This window comes from Heptranchias perlo, chromosome 1 (assembly GCF_035084215.1).
Source record: "Heptranchias perlo isolate sHepPer1 chromosome 1, sHepPer1.hap1, whole genome shotgun sequence".
NCBI classification, from domain to species: domain Eukaryota; kingdom Metazoa; phylum Chordata; class Chondrichthyes; order Hexanchiformes; family Hexanchidae; genus Heptranchias; species Heptranchias perlo.
In genome coordinates this window covers 153,226,079-153,246,382 of record NC_090325.1, presented here as the reverse complement: position 1 = coordinate 153,246,382, position 20,304 = coordinate 153,226,079, and the positions used below count along the sequence as shown (strand labels likewise).

The 20,304-nt window shown below is 43.5% G+C and overlaps 1 long non-coding RNA gene across 1 annotated transcript in view; it reads left to right on the top strand.

Moving 5' to 3' along the window:
- The first annotated feature begins 7,596 nt into the window (after positions 1-7,596).
- Positions 7,597-20,304, top strand: part of LOC137300290 (uncharacterized) — a 45,456-nt gene continuing 32,748 nt past the window's right edge. Inside the window, exon 1 of the long non-coding RNA XR_010958059.1 lies at positions 7,597-7,679. This is a non-coding gene — a long non-coding RNA (uncharacterized lncRNA). The remainder of the gene's footprint in view (positions 7,680-20,304) is intronic.

Below are 20,304 nucleotides of genomic sequence, written 5' to 3'. Positions count from 1 at the left end.
GGTGGGGCATTCTGTGTCATAAGAGGCAAAAAATGGCACAGATCCTGGCGAATGGGAAAGATACAAAGATCAACAAAGGGTCACAAAACAGATAGTAAGAGCTACAAAAAGAGAGTATGAAAAGAAACTCGCAAGGGATATCAAAACCAATACAAAGAACATTTATAGTTATATTATGAAAAAGAGGGTGGTCAGGAGCAGTTTTGGCCCCTTAAAAACTGAAAGTGGGGATATTGTCATTCACAATGGGGAAATGGCGGACATGTTGAACAATTACTTTGCGTCAGTATTTACAGTAGAAAAAGAGGATAGCATGCTGGAAATCCCAAGAAAACTAATATTGAATCGGGGACAGGGACTCGATAAAATTAACATAGGTAAAGCAACAGTAATGAAGAAAATAATAGCACTAAAGAGTGACAAATCCCCAGGACCAAATGGTTTCCATCTCAGGGTTTTAAAGGAAGTAGGTGAGCACATTGCGGATGCCCTAACTATAATCTTTCAAAGTTCTCTAGATTCAGGAACTGTCTGTCTAGATTGGAAAATTGCACATGTCACTCCGCTTTTTAAGAAAGGAGAGAGAGGGAAACCAAGGAATTATAAACCAGTTAGCCTAACATCTGTTGTGGGGAAAATGCTGGAGTCTATAATTAAGGATAGGGTGACTGAATACCTCGAGAATTTTCAGTTAATCAGATAGAGACATCATGGATTTGTGAAAGGTAGGTCGTGCCTGACAAACCTGATTGAATTTTTTGAAGAGGTGACTAAAGTAGTGGACAGGGGAATGTCAATGGATGTTATTTATATGGACTTCCAGAAGGCATTTGATAAGGTCCCACATAAGAGACTGTTAGCTAAGATAGAAGCCCATGGAATCGAGGGAAAAGTACGGACTTGGTTAGGAAGTTGGCTGAGCGAAAGGCGACAGAGAGTAGGGATAATGGGAAGGTACTCACAATGGCAGGATGTGACTAGTGGAGTCCCGCAGGGTCTGTCTTGGGGCCTCAATTATTCACAATATTTATTAACGACTTAGATGAAGGCATAGAAAATCTCATATCTAAGTTTGCCGATGACACAAAGATTGGTGGCATTGTAAGCAGTGTAGATGAAAACATAAAATTACAAAGTGATATTGATAGATTAGGTGAATGGGCAAAACTGTGGCAGATGGAATTCAATGCAGGCAAATGTGAGGTCATCCACTTTGGATCAAAAAAGGATAGAACAGGGTACTTTCTAAATGGTAAAAAGTTAAAAACAGTGGATGCCCAAAGGGACTTAGGGGTTCAGGTACATAGATCATTGAAGTGTCATGAACAGGTGCAGAAAATAATCAAGAAGGCAAATGGAATGTTGGCCTTTATATTTAGAGGACCAGAGTACAAGGGGGCAGAAGTTATGCTGCAGCTATACAAAACCCTGGTTAGACGGCACCTGGAGTACTGTGAGCAGTTCTGGGCACCGCATCTTCGGAAGGACATATTGGCCTTGGAGGGAGTGCAGCGTAGGTTTACTAGAATGATACCCGGACTTCAAGGATTAAGTTACGAGGAGAGATTACGCAAATTGGGGTTGTATTCTCTAGAGTTTTGAAGTTAAGGGGTGATCTGATCGAAGTTTATAAGATATTAATGGGAACAGATAGGGTGGATAGAGAGAAACTATTTCCGCTGTTTGGGGATTTTAGGAGTAGGGGGCACAGTCTAAAAATTAGAGCCAGACCTGTCAGGAGCGAGATTAGAAAACATTTCTACACAAAGGGTTGTAGAAGTTTGCAACTCTCTTCCGCAAACGGCAATTGATACTAGCTCAATTGCTAAATTTAAATCTGGGATAGATAACTTTTTGGCAACCAAAGGTATTAAGGGATATGGGCCAAAGGTTATGGAGTTAGATCACAGATCAGCCATGATCTTATCAAATGGCGGAGCAGGCACGAGGGGCTGAATGGCCTACTCCTGTTCCTATGTTCCTATAACATCCCTCTTCATTAAAAAAATCCTAACTTCTCCTGTAATTCTTTTGGTGATGAACTTTAATTGATGTCCTCTAGTTACCAGCTCACTGATTAATGGAATTAATTTTATTATTTGTATTTAATATTCCGTAGTGTCTACTTGGCTCAGTGCTAGTTCTCTCACTGCTGAGTCATGAAGTTCACGGGCTTAAGCCCCACTATAGAGTTGAGCACAGAATCTAGTTTGAAATTTCAGTGCAGTACTAACAGATTGCTGCATAATTGGAAGTGCCATCTTTTGAATGAGAAGTTAAACCAAGGCTTCACCTATCTATGCAGATCAATGTAAAAAATTCTATGGCACTCGGTGTCCCGGGTAAGATTTATCCATAACAGATTAACTGGTCATTTACCTCATTTTATGTGCAACCTTGCTGTTTGCAATTTGGCTGTTTTATTTACCCATAAAACAGCAATGCCCACAAGTATTTCATTGGCTGTAAAATGCTTTTGAGACATCCTGAGAACAAAAAAGGACTCATATAAATGTAAATTCTTTCTTTCTTTTTCCTATCAAAACTTTTCAGAACTTTGACCACCTCTATACGATCTCTTCTTGACCTTCTCTGCTCAAAGGAAAGTAGCCCTAGTTTTTCTAGCCTTTCTTCATAACTGTAACACCAAGATGAAACATCAGTCCTAAGGAACGGAACTTTTTTTCTTCTTGTTCATCCATATTGGCTGCCCAGTGTCAGTGTCAAGTACTTCTAGGTTAGATTGAGCTTGGGCCAGCTGCACAATAAAGCTCACTGCTCTGTCCAACCAATGTGCCTTTACTCTGAGTTCAGTATTGTAGCTCCAATCCCTGAGTATGACTTTTTACTTCCCACTATAGCCATTTTATTTCTACTTTATTTTTGCTCTATTTTTCTTCAGTTTCTTCAGTTCAGTGAACAAGTTAGTAGAGAAAACTACTACTGAAACGTCAAGTTGAGGATGAAAGCAGTTGATCAAACTTTGAGTTTCGTGCATGGTAATTCAAGTGTTGAGACAACTTATCCATTTTCTTCTCGCAGTTGTGCTAACAGTCCTATAAACTTGTGATATCATAAATGTTGAATGGCTGAATTTCTGCCAAACTAGTAAACGTTGTATGAGTCTGAATAAATTAGGTGACTAATACAACACTACATAGGAACATAGGAACAGGAGTAGGCCATTCAGCCCCTCGTGCCTGCTCCACCATTTGATAAGATCATGGCTGATCTGTGATCTAACTCCATATACCTGCCTTTGGCCCATATCCCTTAATACCTTTTGTTGCCAAAAAGCTATCTATCTCAGATTTAAATTTAGCAATTGAGCTAGTATCAATTGCCATGAAACACTAATAAGGTCCAAAATTCCATGGGCCAGCAATCGCAGCAATTATGTCAGGATTGTGCCTGCTCGGAACTCCATTGTTGACCCCGGTGGTTGTCCAACGTTGGATGAGGTTAGATAATTAGCCTGTTATTGGCAGACACCTGAGCCAAGAGGGTACATCTGTGGTGCCTGCCACAGTCTGGTAAAGGTACCCAGGCTTGGGGCCTCCACTGCCTGCTTACGAAGGGGACCAAATTTAAACATTTTAAATTTTTTCTTGGCGGGTCCAAGCCACGATCTATGCTGGATACCACTGAAAGTCCAGGGCACAGGAACTCCTGGTGTCGGGAGTCCCCACCCCTGCACAAAATGTGTTTACAGAAAGAGGACTGTTATAGAAGAGATGCCTTATATGCTTTTGTTAAATAGGAAAGAACCTTCAACTATACATGAGCTATGCTAAAGCTGGAGTGTTACAGTTCGTAGTTCCTGTACTTTTAATGAGCCACAAATTACTCACCCGAGGACGTCATATTGCAACCTCTCTGACCACCGGCGAATCGATGAAGTAAGTTCGCGAAAGCGCACATGCATAGTAAAACCCCAAAATCATGAACTTGATCCGATTGGTTCACCGGCTTTTTGACAGTTACAAATTAAAGGGACACCCACGCTACAATCAAACACAATTATTAAACATTCGTAAACTTACCCATCTGCCCAGCTGAAACTAAGCTACTTACACCACCAAAAGATAAAATGGAAAATACCAGCCCTACACTACTTTTTGAAAACACAGTGACTGTTAATGACTGCGAAACAAAAAATTAAATTTTAAAAATGTGAAATGTCAAATTACTCTTATTTGCTATGACGTATTCAAATTTATTTTTCAGGAAATTTTGCCCTAAATTTGCAATGGAAAGGTCGGGGCACGAAGTAGTGTAAATTATGCCTTAAGTCACTGATTGCGCCATTCCAGAAATTTCCAGCTGGCGTATTTGCTACTCAAACTTTCAACAGCCTCCAGGCTCAATACCTTGTGATTCCCACCAGTCTCAGCTGATCTTGGTAACTGCTGCACCTTGTGTTTGTTTTGTGCAAACTTACCCCGAGTGTAAATCCAGGAAATTTAGGGCTCAAGTATCACTGAACATCATTCTAATATATGTTAATTAGGTGGCTGGGGACTCGGTGAGCAGATTGCGGGGAAGGGCCAAATTTTGCGAGGAAATGCAGGGGTGGGAGGGGCTGATCAATCTTGGGGTGAAAAGCGATGGAAACCACTGGCCAGAATAATATTTGCCCTGATTAAACACAGCACACAAAAACAGCATGGAATTTCAGAGCCCAGTTATTAAGAATATCATAAGTTGTTAGAGGGTATTCTGAGAGGCAGGATCTACAGGCATTTGGAGAGGCAGGGACTGATTAGGAACAGTCAGCATGGTTTTGTGAGAGGAAAATCATGTCTCACGAATTTGATTGAGTTTTTTGAAGGGGTAACCAAGAAGATAGATGAGGGCTGTGCAGTAGATGTGGTCTACATGGACTTTAGCAAAGCCTTTGACAAGGTACCGCATGGTAGGTTGTTACATAAGGTTAAATCTCACGGGATCCAAGGTGAGGTAGCCAATTGGATACAAAATTGGATTGACGACAGAAGACAGAGGGTGGTTGTAGAGGGTTGTTTTTCAAACTGGAGGCCTGTGACCAGTGGTGTGCCTCAGGGATCGGTGCTTGAGTCCGCTGTTATTTGTTATTTATATTAATGATTTGGATGAGAATTTAGGAGGCATGGTTAGTAAGTTTGCAGATGACACCAAGATTGGTGGCATTGTGGACAGTGAAGAAGGTTATCTAGGATTGCAACGGGATCTTGATAAATTGGGCCAGTGGGCCGATGAATGGCAGATGGAGTTTAATTTAGATAAATGTGAGGTGATGCATTTTGGTAGATCGAATCGGGCCAGGACCTACTCCGTTAATGGTAGGGCATTGGAGAGAGTTATAGAACAAAGAGATCTGGGAGTACAGGTTCATAGCTCCTTGAAAGTGGAGTCACAGGTGGATAGGGTGGTGAAGAAGGCATTCAGCATGCTTGGTTTCATTGGTCAGAACATTGAATACAGGAGTTGGGATGTCTTGTTGAAGTTGTACAAGACATTAGTAAGGCCACACTTGGAATACTGTGTACAGTTCTGGTCACCCTATTATAGAAAGGATATTATTAAACTAGAAAGAGTGCAGAAAAGATTTACTAGGATGCTACCGGGACTTGATGGTTTGACTTATAGGGAGAGATTGGATAGACTGAGACTTTTTTCCCTGGAGAGTAGGAGGTTTAGGGATGATCTTATAGAAGTCTATAAAATAATGAGGGGCATAGATAAGGTAGATAGTCAAAATCTTTTCCCAAAGGTAGGGGAGTCTATAACGAGGGGGCATAGATTTAAGGTGAGAGGGGAGAGATACAAAAGGGTCCAGAGGGGCAATTTTTTCACTCAAAAGGTGGTGAGTGTCTGGAACGAGCTGCCAGAGGCAGTAGTAGAGGCGGGTACAATTTTGTCTTTTAAAAAGCATTTGGACAGTTACATGGGTAAGATGGGTATAGAGGGATATGGGCCAAATGCAGGCAATTGGGACTAGCTTAGTGGTATAAACTGGGCGACATGGACATGTTGGGCTGAAGGGCCTGTTTCCATTTTGTAAACTTCTATGATTCTATGATTGTAGGACTGTATTTCATAGAGTAATATTCCACTGGGCTCTGATTCCAATAATAATCTGTTCATGCCTCATTCTAGTTTACAATGTCACCTGAATCCCTTGATATATTACTGTCTTATTACATTTTCTAACTTATGTGCTATCCAGTATATAATAAATTATCATGAAGGTTATTAAAGTGTTGCTCTAAGCAAAATGTTTTTATACCAGATGTTTTTCAAAGTAAGCTTTGCTGTGCTTGCATGCCTCAGTGCAAAGCACAAGTACGTGATAATATTTCACTGATTTGATTGCTACTATGCTACAATTTTTTCATTCAGTGTATTAACAATGATTAGCTACCTACCTAGAACAAAGGCAGGGAAATGGCACACTAATGGAGACATCCTGTGCACCAAAGAACATGCAAAAATCATTGAATATTATATCAAGAGAAATATTTTCATAAGCTGTTTGCAGCTGCTCATGTGCCTTGTGAGTGTCGGTGATAAATCCAGTGTTTTTTGGGGGCGGCCAGTAACTGGAGCTTTTGCTGTTTCCATTCTCTTCTGCTGGACAGTCCTTTGTGAGAGCAGCCAATTACTGAAAGAGCAGAATGTGCTGCAGTCAGGAAGTGGTCATATGAAATGTTGCCCATTTATTCTGTGGCATAAGCTTTTCCAGGCTGAATCAGCTGTGTAAACTCTGACCTCAAATTTGTCCTCAGTTTAAAAATTGCCAACTAACATTAATGATGTATGAATATTTTTTTCTTCATGGTTTTGATTAATTTAATTTGTTTTTTGTTTCACCAGTAAACATTGAGTTCAGTCCTGCACATAGAAATGTTTATTGTTTCATTCATTTATTTTACTTCACTGGCCTGGCAGAGAACAATATTTTGGCTTTCATTGCAAAAGAAGCATTTTATTGTTAGTAGTGGAATTAATTAGAGAAAGGAAGTTTTGCGTCTTGAAAGTTAACTTTCGTTGGGAATAACCAGAAATGTCCACCAGGCTCCTGTTCCAAACTGTTGCTCCATTACATTGTTGTTTTCTTTCCTATCTCAGAAACTAATATTTGTACAACAGTCTGTTTAATTTGTTCGACTAGCTTGGCAAATATACTTCCCAACATGGAACTGAGCCACACAGGCTATGAAAATTGTGGTGTATGCTGTATTAACTGAGACTAGTTGTAGGGGCACTACAATTGATGTCAGCAGCCCTGTGTTAGAGAGGGGGAAAAGGAACTGGGAACTCCCAATAACCCTGTTGGGAAGTATGAGACAGATATTGCTGAATCTGCTCCTGGGTATATTGGATTGCCTGGGCACAGTGATAGAGGAATATCAGGTGGGAAGAACTGCATGCCCATATGAGAGCCTGCCTGACTTCCCATCCATTTAAATTAATAAACAGAAAATCCTGTGGGCTCCCTTGCAGATGTTTGATCCTGCCCGTTCGGATATCCTCTATTGCTTGCACCCAGGCCATCCAATATACCCAAGGCTCGATTATTTTTACCACCGCCCTCCCAGCAGGAACTGTGGGGGTGATGTAAGATGGCAAAGGGGCTTTGCGCCACGTTCCTGACTCATTCCCGCCCCCACCATTTTTACTTACCTGACCAGGTCCGGGTAAGTTCTTTTTTTCTAAATTTTTAACGGTTCCTTGTGGGCCAGGAGGAGCTGGATACAGTAGCAATCCTTCCATCATTACAGTACACCTCCTTCAGGGAACTCACTTTGTCTCGGATAAATTTCCTCTCCTTATTAATAAGCATTTTATCTCATCTACTTCTGTTCTCGCTTCTCTGCCCTTTGTCTTACACTTCACTCACTTCCTTTCTTTATTTAATGGCTTTAGACATTCTCTGTATATTGACCGTTCCTTATTTTCAAATTCCTTTTCGTTCCTTTCTTTGCTTTAACTTGAATTACTTTCCTCTGTACTCCTGACCTGTGGTTTTCTTTGACTACCTTGTTTAGTTAGCTTTTCTCCTTGTTTTTCCTTATTTTGGGTTTATACTGTAGTTCACTTTACTGAGCATTTCTATTTATCTAATCTTGCCTGTCAGAGAACTCCCCTCATAGATCAACAGGTGTTATCGACATCAATGGAAAACAAAATCAGGAGAGGTGTAAAACTTGCTGCCAATTGGCTAGCGCCCATTTTTCGGCCAGAGTTAAAGTTAAAATTACCCACAATAAGTTTACCCACCTGAGCCATTCAAACCAAGATATGGAACTAGGGAACTATGATATAGTGGGAATATCCGAAACATGGCTAAATAGTGAGGATGGATGTGAATTAGAAGGCATAAAGTGTTCAGGAAAGACAGAGTGGACAAAAAAGGAAGCGAGGCCCCTGGGAAGTAAACAAAGGCGACCCCGTGGAAAGGCTAAAATACCGAATGAACTACTCTGGGTAGATATCTCTAATGTAAAACAATCCAAGCTAACACTAGGGCCCTGATATTTACAGGGAGGTGGGGAGAGAGCAGGGGGTGACTTTTAGTAACTGGGAAACCCGGAAATACAGGGAACGTGAAGGTCCTACCGAATTTAACGGCAGGACCACATTTGAATTTTTTTCTCCATTTTCCGCCCGGCAGCCAGACACGTTGAGAAGCTGGCTGGCTGTCGGGCGGGAAGACCTGCGGTAGAAGGCCTCAGCCGCGGACCGGGGAGGAGGCAGGGAGATGGGGAGAGATCACAGGGGTGGGAGAGGGCTGAAGGAAAGATTCCAGGTCAGCATCAGGTTGGCCTGGAGATCGCGGGTTGGCATCGCATCGCGGGGACGGGATCTGGAGATCGCGGGGAGCAGGTCAGCCGATCGCAGGGCTGGAGGTCTCATTGAAATATATAAGATTATGAGGGGGTTTGACAGGGTAGATACTGAGAGATTGTTTCCCCTGGCTAGAGAGTCTAGAACTAAGGGGCATAATCGTAGGATATGGGGTCGGCCATTCAAGACTGAGATGAGGAGGAATTTCTTCATGCAGTGGGTTGTGAATCTTTGGAATTCTCTACCCCAGTGGGCTGTGGATGCTCAGTCGTTGAGTATATTTAAGGCTGAGATGGATAGATTTTTGGACTCTAGGGGAATCAAGGGATATGGGGATCGGGCGGGAAAGTGGAGTTGAGGTCAAAGATTAGCCATGACCTTATTGAATGGTGGAGCAGGCTCAAGGGGCCATATGGCCTACTCCTGCTCCTATTTCTTATGTTCTTATGGGGAGATCGTGGCAGGTTAACTTGGGAGCTGGGGGGAAACACTCCTGCTCCTCCTGACCCATGAGCAGTGCTGGAAATGCACTTAACCTGCTGGATCCGGCAGTTCTCACCTCCTGTCGGGTTTCCTGATCCCTGGGAAACCTGGCCCACAGCTGTTAAATCTAAATGGCTGCTAAAATCTGAGGCACACAGCCTCATTAACATATTTAAATTACTGACCCGCCTCTCGAGAGCAGGTTTTTTGCCTGCCCCCCCAACCCACCCTGGTTAAACTGGAAGTAGGCCCGTTCGTGACGGGTTGGGGTCGGGTTTCACATTTTTAAGAATTTAACCTCACCACGACCCTTTCCCGTCTGTCCTGGGGGGGGTTAGAATTCCCCCTAGGGGTATGCTACAGGCATATGAAGGAGGAAAATTTGCTCTAGGAAAAGATAAAGCGTTTGTGAGAACAGGAAAGTTAATTAATAACCTCAACATTTTGCATCAATATAGCATTTTAATGTTGAAAAACATCCCAAGGTGCGTCACAGAAGCATAATCAGACAAAATGGATGCCGTGCCAAAGGAGATATTAGGAGGTTGGCCAAAACCTTGGTCAAAGTTGTACATTTTTTGGAGGGTGTTAAAGGCCACAAGAGGCCAGAAGCAACCTGCATGTAAATCTCTAAACGTTTTAATTCAATTTTTTTTTAAAGTTTGTTTAAGATTGGAAAAGTTTTTAAAGGTTTTTTTTCTAGTCTTTGTGATTTTTTTTAGATTTTTTAATTTTAAAAAAAGTATTTTAAGGTATATTTAAGTATTTTAAAAGTTTGTTTTTAAAAGTTTAAAAGAAATTAATGGGGACTCTCCTCGCCCTTCTCCTGTTCCTCTGCTTTGAGGAGAAAGATAAAGGAGGATCAGGAGGACCATTGCAGAGATACCAGGTACATCAGCATTGTAGGAGGCCGCTTGCTCGCTATCTGCAGATCCCAGGCAGACTATTTCACTGTGGCCCCTTGGCAATGCTTCAGGAGGCTGTGCATCCCTCACAGAGCAGCACCTGAGTTGTATCAGCTGTCCTTGTGGAAATAAAGCTATGCGACTTAAGTTAGCGGCTCGCAGACATTGAGGTCTCCTCTGGAACTGCAGAGGCTCTCAACTGGAGATCATTCTGCTACTCCTTTGTGCAGGCGTTCTCCCATCTTGCTGCAAAACATGCCACAAATATCCTATCAGTGACAAAAATATTTCACTGACAACATACCTGACATTCTTCTTACTGATTAAGGCCACCACATTATCCCATGGTACTTACTCTGGTGTGCCCTTTCAGTATTAGCCTCCTACTTCTCCTACAATAGCAGGAGGTTCTGAGGTGGCTGACTGATGATTTCCAGCAGAAGCCTTGGGGGATTGCAGTGGTCCTTCCTTGTCTTTGGTTGTGGGCTGTTTCCTCTTCAAGATAAAAGTAGCGAGAGTGAAGATACTCTGCATAGATCATATGGAGTGTAATCCAGATTTAATGGGGGTGAGATGGCACTCACTGCCAAGGCCATCTCCTTCGTGGGCATCCTTTCCTCAGGCCCTAAAAGCCACCAAAATGGCCTAGGCCTCTCCCGAGCACCAACGGGTGGGCAAAGCAGCCACTTTGCGATTTGAAAATCATCCCCTGTGAATCCATTACTATGATATGTGGGTGAGTTTGCTGCAAAATAGAGAACAAGTTACTTTACAAATTAGAAAAGAACAATTTATGGAATTGAACTTGCATTTATATAGTGCCTTTAACATAATAAAACATCCCAAGGCACTTCACAGGAGCGTTATCAAACAAAATTTGACACCAAGCCACATAAGGCATGAATAGGAAAGGTGACCAAAAGCTTGGTCAAAGAGGTAGATTGTAAGGAGCGTCTTAAAGGGGGAGAGAGGTAGAGAGGAGGAGAGATTTAGCGAGGGAATTCCAGAGCTTAGGAATGGTGGAGCAATTAAAATTGGCAATCCGCAAGAGGCCAGAATTGGAAGAGCGCAGAGATCTCGGAGGTTACAGAGATTGGGGGGGGGGTGGTTGCTAAGGGTGATGGGTGAGCAGGATTTGTTGCGAGTTAGAATCCAGGCAGCAGAGTTTTGGATGAGCTTAAGTTTATGGCGGGTGGAAGATGGGAGGCCAGCCAGGAGAGCATTGGAATAGTCAAGTCTAGAGGTGACAAAGGTACGGATGAGGGTTTCTGCAACAGATGAGCTGAGGCAGGTGCAGAGATGGGAGATGTTATGGAGGTGGGAATCGGCGGTCTTGGTGATGTGGTCGGAAGCTCATCTCATTGTAAAATAGGACGACAAGGTTGCGAATGGTCTGGTTCAGCCTCAGACAGTGACCATGGAGAGAAATGGAGTCGGTGGCTAGGGAACGGAGTTTGTGACGGGGACTGAAGACAATGGCATCGATCTTCCCAATATTTAGTTGGAGGAAATTGCTGCTCATCCAGTACTGGATTTTGGACAGGCAGCATGACAAATCAGAGAGAGTGGAGGGGTCGAGAGAGGTAGAGCTGGGTGTTGTCAGCATACATGTGGAACCTGATGTCATATTTTCATATGATGTCGGCGAGGCGCAGTATATAGATGAGAAATAGGAGGGGGCCAAGGGTAGATCCTTGGGGGACTTCAGAGGTGCCGCAGGGGGAAGAGAAGCCTTTGCAGGTGATTAACTGGCTACGACTGGATAAATAGGAATGGAACCAGGCGAGGGCAGTCCCACACAGCTGGACAATGGAGGAGAGGCATTGGAGGAAGATGGTGCGGTCAATCATGTCAAAGGCTGCAGACAGATTGATAAGGATGAGGGATAGCTTACAGTCATATAGGATGTCATTTGTGACCTTCATAAGGGCTGCTTCGGTGCTGTGGCAGGGGCGGAAACCTGATTGGAGGGATTCAAACATGGAGTTGTGGGAAACATGTACAGATTTGGGAGACAGTCAGAGAAAAAAGAACATAAGAACATCAGAAATAGGAGCAGGAGTAGGCCATCTGGCTCCTTGAGCCTGCTCCGCCATTCAACAAGATCATGGCTGATATTCTACCTCAATGCCATTTTCCTGCACTATCCCCATATCACTTGATGCCTTAGAGACTGTGACCCCTGGTTCTAGAATCCCCAGCCAGGGGAAACATCCTCCCTGCATCTACCTTGTCGAGCCCTGTAAGAATTTTGTATGTTTCAATGAAATCACTTCTCATTCTTCTGAACTCTAGAGAATTAGGCCTAGTCTACTCAATCTCTCCTCATATGACAATCCCGCCATCCCAGGAATCAGTCTGGTGAACCTTCATTTCACTCCCTCTATGACAAGTATATCCTTTCTTAGGTAAGGAGACCAAAATTGTACACAATGCTCCAGGTGCGGTCTCACCAAGGCCCTATATAATTGCAGTAAGGCATCTTTACTCCTGTACTCAAATCCTCTTGTAATAAAGGCCAACATATCATTTGCCTTCCGAATTGCTTGCTGCACCTGCATGTTAGCTTTCAGTGACTCATGCACAAGGACACCCAGTTCCCTTTGAACATCAACCATTTAAAAAATACTCTGCATTTCTGTTTTTCCTACCAAAGTGGATAACTTCACATTTTTCCACATTATATTCCATCTGCCATGTTTTTACCCACTCATTTATCCTGTCTATACCCCTTTTAAGCCTCTTTGCATCCTCCTCACAACTCACATTCCCACCTAGGTTTGTGTCATCAGCAAACTTGGAAATATTACATTTGTTCCCCTCATCCAAATCATTGCTATAGATTGTGAATAGTTGGGGCCCATGCACCGATCTTTGCGGTACCCCACTAATCAGAGTCTGCCAGCCTAAAAAAGACCTGTTTATTCCTACCCTCTGTTTTCTGTCTGTTAACCAATTCTCAATCCATGCCAATATATTACCCCAATTCCATATGCTCTAACTTTGTTCACCAACCTCCTGGGTGGGACCTTGTCGAAAGCCCTTTGAAAATCCAAATACACCACATCCACTGGTTCCCCCTTATCTATTCTACTAGTTACATCCTCAAAGAATTCCAATAGGTTTGTCAAACATGATTTTCCTTTCATAAATCCATGTTGATTCTGACAAATACTATTATTATTTTCTAAGTGTCCAGTTATCACATCCTTTATAATAGATTCCAGCATTTTCCCTACTACTGATGTCAGGCTAACAGGTCTGTAGTTCTCTGTTTTCTCTCTCCCTCCTTTCTTAAATAGAGGGGTTACATTTGCTACCCTCCAATCTTCAAGAAGCATTCCAGAATCTATAGAATTTTGGAAGATGACAACCAATGCATCCAATATCTCTATAGCCACCTCTTTCAAACCCTGGGATGTAGATCATCAGGTTCTTGAGATTTATCGACTTTCAGTCCCATTAATTTCTCTAGTACTATTTTTTTACTAACACTAATTTCCTTCAGTTGCTCATTCTCGCCAGACCCTTGGTTCTCTAATATTTCTGGGAGGTTTTTTGTGTCCACTTACGTGAAGACAGACAGAAAGTATTTGTTTAATTTCTCTGCCATTTCCGCCTCTGTCTGTAAGGGACCCATATTTGCCTTCGCCAGCCTTTTCCTTTTTACATACCTAAAGAAGCTTTTACAGTCCGTTTTTATGTTTACCGCTAGTTTACTCTCATATTTTATTTTCCCTTTCTTTATCAATTTCTTGGTCCTCCTTTACTGAATTCTAAAATGCTCCCAATCTTCAGGCTTACTGCTTTCTCTGGCAACTTTATTTTTTTATTATTCGTTCATGGGATGTGGGCATCGCTGGCGAGGCCAGCATTTATTGCCCATCCCTAATTGCCCTTGAGAAGGTGGTGGTGAGCCGCCTTCTTGAACTGCTGCAGTCCGTGTGGTGAAGGTTCTCCCTTCATGTGGTGAAGGTTCTCCCTTCTCTTTATATGCCTCTTCTTTTGATTTAATACTATCTTTCATTTCCCTTGTTAGCCACCGTTGGACCACTTTTCCTGTTGGGATTTTGTGCCTTAAGGGAGTATATATTTGTTGCAAATTATGCATTAATTCTTTAAATGCTAGCCATTGCCTGTCTACCGTCATATCTTTTAATGTAATTCTCCAATCAACCACAGCCAACTTGCGCCTCATACCTTCGTAGTTTCCTTTGTTTAGATTTAACACTAGTTTTGGATTGAACTACATCACTTTCAAACTAAATGAAGAATTCTATCATATTATGGTCACTCTTCCCTAGGGGCTCCTTTACAACAAGATTATTAATTCACGCTTTCTCATTGCACAATACTAGATCTAAAATAGCCTGTTCCCTAATTGGTTCCTCAACATCCTGATCTAGAAAACCATCTCGTATACATTCCAGGAATTCGTCCTCCACAGAATTAGTGCTAATTTGGTTTGCCCAATCTATATGTAGATTATAGACCTCCATGATTACTGTATTACCCTTGTTACATACACTTCTAATTTCCTGCTTTATACCCTGCCCTACATTACCATTACTGTTTGGTGGGCTTTTAATAACCCCCACCAATGTTTTCTGCCCCTTGCTGTTTCTTAGCCCAAACTGATTCTGCATCTTGATCTTCTGAGCCAAAATCCTTTCTCACTATTGTACTGATCTCATCCTTTATTAACAATGTTACCCCACCTCCATTTCCTCTTTGCCTGTCCTTCCTAAATGTCGAATACCCTTGAATATTCAGTTCCCAGCCTTAGTCACCGTGCAGCCATTTCTCCTTAATGGCAATGATTATACCCATTTACTTCTGTTTGTGCCGTCAATTCATCTACCTTGTTGCGAATGCTGCAAGCATTCAGATAAAAAGCCTTTAATCTTGCCTTTTTAACATTTTTTCCTATTTTGACCTTATTTGCTGCTGGCCTTTGTTTCCGCTGCCTTCCAATTTCACTTACTACTTTTCTGCCTTCCACTTCCAGCTTTGCTACTCTACCTTCTGAATCTCCATCCAGGTCTCCATCCCCCTGCCAAGCTAGTTTAACCCCTCGCCAACAGCACTAGCAAACCTCCCCGAGAGGATATTGGCCCCGGCCCTGTTGAGGTGCAACCCGTCTGCTTTGTACAGGTCCCAACACCCCAGAACCTCTCCCAATGCTCCAGCATCTAAAGCGCTCCCTCATGCACCACCTTTCCAGCCACGCATGCATCTGCTCTATCCTCCTATTTCTATACTCACTAGCGTGTGGCAATGGGAGTAATGCAGAGATTACTACCTTTGAGGTCCTGCTTATTAATCTCTTTCCAAACTCCTTAAACTCTGCCTGCAGGACCTCATCCCTCTTTCTACCTATGTCATTGGTACCGATATGGGCCACGACCTCTGGCTGTTCACCATCCCCCCACAGAATATTCTGCATTCGCTCAGTGACATCCTTGACCCTGGCACCAGGGAGGCAACATACCATCCTGGAGTCATGTCTGTGGCACAGAAACGCCTGTCTGCTCCCCTAACTATAGAATCCCCTATCACTATTGCTCTCCTGACCTTTCTCCTCCCCCCCGTACAGCTGGGCCACCCATGGTGCTATGGTCTTGGCTCAGGCTGCACTCTGCAGAGGAACCCTCTCCCTCACCATATTCAGAACTGAATACTGGTTGGAGAGTAAGATGCCCTCAGGGGACTCCTGCACTACCTGCCTGCTCCTCCTTGTCTGACTGGCGGTCACCCATTCCCTCTCTGCCTGCACTCTCTTAATCTGCGGGGTGTCCACCTCCTGAAACGTGCTATCCACGTAGCCCTCAACCTCGCAGATACACTGCAGTTGCTGCTGAAGGTCCGAAACCCGGAGCTCAAGCTCCTCCAGCTGACCACACTTCCTGCACGTGTGGTTGTCCAGGACACGGGAAGCGCCCTGGAGTTCCCACATGGCACAAGATGTGTATTCGATGGGTCTGCGCTGCCCTGCCATGCCTTGATTTATTAGATTAATTAAACTTAACTGGAAATAAACTAAAGACTTAAAAAAAAGACACTCACCGGTAAAGAGGATTTTAGGATTCCTCCTCCTCCACCCCCCCTCCCCAGGCCAGACTAAAGCTATTCCTCTATTTTTTCATTTGAGAGCCTGTTTAATATATGTGTGATTCATGCATTCCTATCAACATATACGCAGTGCAAAGTGTAGGTTCGCTGAAGTTCACATAAGAATGCTTAACACTTCATTCAACGTTGCCGTGTGTGCTATTTCTGTTCAATGGGTTAGTGCTTGCATAAAACAGAGCACATGGGAAAGTCATATGAGCATGTTAAGCTTTGCTGATCTGAAATATCTCTGAAGAACCGTATAGATCCACAATCGCAATTAGTCCCAAATCTAGTCCAACAAACTATAGTTTATCAATGAGTACTTCCCAAACTTCCTTAGGAAGCTATAGGTTGTGTTTTCTTAACCTTTATATCTACAGTGTTGCTCTATTTTGAGCTCAAATTCACATCCAGTGGCTATTTCAGGAAATAAACCATTGTGACTCCGTCCCGATCTGTTTTAACAGGAACTGAGCTGCAGAAGGAAAGTGATGTAAGGAGCTAAGCAGTGAATAGCACGGATTTGTCAGGTGGACATTGATAAATATATACAGCTGTGGATTTCAGAAACTTTTTTTTAGCGATGATTACCAAACTCAAAATCTACATCTTAATTGAGCTGAATTGCACTTAAATTTAGAGATTCAATGGGGCCAATTGTCCACTTCTGCCCAAAACGGGCACAAAATTGGCAAAGCGCCCAAGCCACCTCCCAGAACCTCATTTGACTACTGCCGATGAACTGTTGGTGCCAAACGGCTCACCAATTGTGGGAGGCTGGTAAAACAGATGATCTGAATGGAGCTGGCTGCATCATTGGTGTTAACAGGATGGCAAAGTTATCAACCCCATTTTGAGGCTGTTACTGTCAGGTGAGGTCACTCAAAATCGACCCCAAAGTGTTTGTAAAGATAAATGAGTCCTCTATGTATCTGATTGTACTGGTCTGCAATGCCATGACTGTAACGTACAGATATCATATACAACTTCATACTCACCGTGGAATGCTTTCTGATCTTTAATTGCTTGTCTGGAACCCTTTCATTGACGATAGATGCAACCATTAAAGACTCTCAGTATCCTTTATGGCCCGTGAATTAACATCCATTAAATTTACTGCATGGAAAACCATAGGCTGTGGTCCTACAATTTCCTGACTTCGTCTCAATGTCATAATCATAGAATTAGCACATATTTCTCTATTTCTAATTTCCATGTGTTTTTTTCTCCAGCTTTGCCAACTTGCATTCTCAGTTTTTAAACCATTTTAACGAGTTTTTGAATCCCCACCTATCACAGCTCCTCTAACTCTTTTAAAGTCTTACCATTTAGGATATATTTCCTCTGCATTTGCTACAAATATGAATAAAAAGACTTAAGAGACAGCCTGATTAGTAATAATGACAGTTAAAAATTGCTTGATGCTGAAGTAAATACATTTTATAAGTCAGAGTTATGTCTTCATGAATATGAAGTAGAGTATAATTAGCACCTGTACTCAGCGAAATAATCATTTTATTATTTGAACAGCTGAATGTGACAAACACATGTTGTTACATCGGATATTTATAAGATCACCCATTTTATTATGAAATTCTGTACTATGAGAATCCAAGTTTACAGCACAAAAAAGGATTAGCATTTGTTGCAGATGTTTTCTGCTATTGATGCATTTACAATTCAACTCCCTTGGCAATCTCAGAAAGTAAGCATGTGTGTGCCAAGAACAGTATGTTTTCTGGCACATATTTCCTACATGTCTCTTTCTTACAAACATCTCTTGGGCATTATGTTCCAATGATTAATCATTAAGGCAAATATAGTCTGAGTTAGTTCCCAGAGCTTATCTGTAACTCACACAACAGAACTCAATTAACAACTAAGAAACAATAGTTACATGCAGAACTAATTTGCTTTTCCTTTAAGAAGGGACTTTCCTCCCATTAATAAAATGACTATGGGGCAACATATATATTTTTGATTTAAACATTTCTCTTCACAAATAAATGTGTGTACATAAAATAAAGACATGAGGCTTTCATGGGGGCAAGCCAAGTTTTATCTCTTATTTTAATCTTCTTCTTGTCTCTTATATATTTGCAAAATAATTTCATACCAAATAAATGTGTTCGTTGCTGATGCTGACCTCCTTCAGGGAGTTGTACAAAAGTCAATTGAGGATAACTAAAATAAGAATTAGAAGAGGCGAGAGGCCAATGAGAAAACAGTTTGTGACAGCAGCCTGAGGGATCTAAAGAAATAGATTTAGCTGTAGATATAGTGAATGGAAGTCAAGATAAGTGCGTCATCTAAAGAGTCTAAAGGTATAAGGAATAATCAGAATAGATTTACAAACAAAAGGTCTCACACTATGGGCCCGATGTTAGCAGGCCTGCGGGTTCCCGGCGGGGGGGCTATCGGGCGCGTGGGTAACGCGCCTGGTGAAATGAGTGCGTCCTGCGCCCGATCACAGGATAACTGAAGTCATTTACCTGTGGTTACGGGTTTTCCGCTGCTCAGCTGCGCGCCGGCGGCCTGCACATGCGCAGTGACGTCTGAGTGATGGTGGAGCTCTATTTAAAGGGGCAGTCCACCAATGCTCCTCCTGCTGCAAACAAGAAGTAGCACACCATGGAACACCCCAGGGGTAAGGCTGCCCCACGATTTTCTGACGACTCACTCCAGCTGCTGCTGGACGGGGTAAGGAGGAGGAGGGAGACGTTGTTCCCCAGCGATGGAAGGAAGTGCCCTGCCTCCGCCACCAGGAAGGCATGGGCGGAGGTGGCCGCGGAGGTTAGCAGCAGGGGCAACACCACAAGAACATGTATCCAGTGTCGCAAGAGATTCAATGATCTCACTAGGTCCGGCAAAGTGAGTACACTAACGCATTCTCCCACACTCCGTCTTCCACATCACCTCAAACACCTCACAACCCCTTCTGCACTGCCACCACAGCGCTCCCGCATCAATCCTCACAGCCACTCAACTATCATCCTCACCGTGCCTGCACGTACCCACCGTTCCTGTCCCCATTCGAACACTACCACACACCCCAATCCCCATACAATGGGATGGGCACGTGGCACACGCATCCTCCCATCCATCTCCCACACGCTCAACCCACCCACACCAATGCTTGAAGCGTCTCACAATGCAATCATCACTCAATCACGCATCTGTGTTTTACCTTGACAGGAGAAGAGATGCAAGAACGCCCGGGAAAGGGCACGCACCGGAGGGGGCCCGCCACACGAGGTGGTTCTAACGCACGCAGAGCTGGACGCCTTGGAGATCAGCCACACGCTGCATTGCCTGTCCGTGGCGGATGGGGAGGCTGGAGCTGCAGAAACATCCGGTAAGGGAAAGCTGACACTCAGCACTCATGATCGTGAATGATCTTAGCATCACTTGGCATCTGCCGCACCTCTACGTTTGTCCACATGCCTGATATTGCCCTTTGTTCTCTTGCAGGGCCGTCTGTGAGCGCCGTGTCTGTGGAGGGCGATTCCTCAGAGGACATGCCGGTCTCTGAGGGTCCATCGTCACATATGAGCCAAGCATCCACCAGCGCAGATACACACACCTCGGTGGGTCCCCCTCCTCAATTTGTTGGGATTGCACATGGTGAGTCACCGCGCACATGTGAGCATGAACAGACCCTGGTGGCAGGGGCAGCCGCGGAGGGTCCGCGTCGGTGGGAGCACTCTTCTCCAGGCTCTGCTCAGCCGGACCCAGATGCTGAACCCAGGGGGCCACCAGTCAAAAGGAGAGTCGTCGAGGGGCACCAGCACATTGCCGAGGTACTGGAAGAGGTGCCACGCGCACTCTCCACAATCGCGCAGGTGATGGAGGAGTCCAACTCCTGCATGAGGGGAATGGTGGCACAAGTACAGGAGGGTATCTCTGAGATAGTGTCGCGGGTAGGTGCAGGAACGTCTGCGGTCGAGGAAAGGCTAGCCTCCCTTGAGCGTCA